Source organism: Nannobrachium achirus, assembly GCF_963921795.1.
Source record: "Nannobrachium achirus genome assembly, chromosome: 12".
NCBI classification, from domain to species: domain Eukaryota; kingdom Metazoa; phylum Chordata; class Actinopteri; order Myctophiformes; family Myctophidae; genus Nannobrachium; species Nannobrachium achirus.
The window spans coordinates 14,379,011-14,380,721 of NC_137832.1; positions in this window are offsets into that span (position 1 = coordinate 14,379,011).

A 1,711-nucleotide genomic window follows, 5' to 3' on the forward strand; every position below is an offset into this window, starting at 1 on the left:
GGTCCTGATTGTGAAATGTCAGATTTGTGATGTCACAAGGCCTGTGAAGGAGGCAGGAGGAGCTGGGAGAGGGTTGGGGAGGGGTGGGCAGGCCTGAGAAGGAGGCAGGAGGAGCTGGGAGAGGGTTGGGGAGGGGTGGGCAGGCCTGCTGAGCAGGAGGTGGGGAGGAGTGTGGGGCCAAAACTGGCTCAATAGCGCAGTCCTCCCACTCAGGACAAGGTGGTACTGCAGCTGGAAATGCTCTGAAAGCCAGGCAGAAATGACAGGGGCTCTGTATTCAGGAGTGGTAATTTAGCCTCAAACCTTTTCAAAAACGTTTTTGGGACACAAACAGTGTTATATAAATTATTTTTAAATGCATGGTGTAGGACCTTTAAAGACTGAAATCGCATCCAAATTGACCCTTCAATCAGGTCTTCAACTCAGAGAGCGTGCAATGGACCTTTCCATCCGCACACTCTCAAAGTAATGGGGAGTCCTTGAAATAAAAATAAAAAGGTTTGAAAACCCAGGGGCGTCAATTGGGTATGGCTGGGGTATGCAGCCGCCATACCCTGGGTCCAGGGGGGTTAATAAAAGCTACTTTTAAATATAAATCCATGAATGTCTCTTTGTCTATCTGTGCTGGTTATTATGTTGTAAAATTACAGTAAAAGAACTACAAATGTAAAATGTAACATAATGGTCACTTTAACAAGTTATTATAATTATATTCTCCACAATTGTATTCTCCCCAGCTTGACAAAATGGTATATTACCAGGTTACCAGGCATTATTGTTAATCTTTTTTTTTTTTTTTCAGACATTGTGAAAATAGCCAATCTACATGCTCACAACGCCCGTTGTGAGCATGTAGATCTGCTATTTTCACAATAGAACCGTGTTATCCAAAATGTAATGCCTATTTTCCATGAGGGCTCCCATCTTTGCCATACACTAGCTTTTTCTGAACTGAAGCCACTGTGAGAGCCACTTGTCTAGGACTGTATTGTTCCAAACCCACCGTCTGGCACTGAGCCAACAGCAGCTGGCAGGCCGGACTCGACCTGGATGAAGCACAGGTCAGCTTTGACGATGGACCAGATCCACGTCTCGAACCGGTCCACTCTGGCGTAGACGCCGGGCAGTCCACGAAGAGCACAGCCTTCACCCCAGCTAACAACTCCAAACTGGACCCATTTCCCCCCCGGTTGTTGCTTACTGACCATTGGACCTCCAGAATCGCCCTGACAAGACAGAAATTAACATTGTCTTACTCTTCAGTTCTACTCGCTTATGGCGAATATTTGGAATGGGATCTGAATTGCATATCATACCTGACATGAGTCTTTGCCTCCCTCCCGCAAACCAGCACAGATCATGGTGTCTGTGATCCTGCCTGGATAGCTGCGGTTGCAGGAATCGTTGTCGACAACTGGAACCTGGACTTCCTGCAGAACCATAGGGTACTTCAGACGGACTGTGGATGGAGACAATACACAGCACAATCTTATCTCTCTGCAGCCTCTCACTCGAGTTTCATAAGTTATTCCTAACTAGCCCTTACCCGTTCAAAGATATGAGCTCCAAAATGATGTGCAGTGTGTGGGTTATGGGATGTGCACTGTGCATACAGTATATGAGGGATGGAAAGTAACTTTAACTGGTGCTTGCATGATAATATGTAGGAGCATCAATGTAAGAAATACCCGTTTCGTTATGTCAGGTGTGT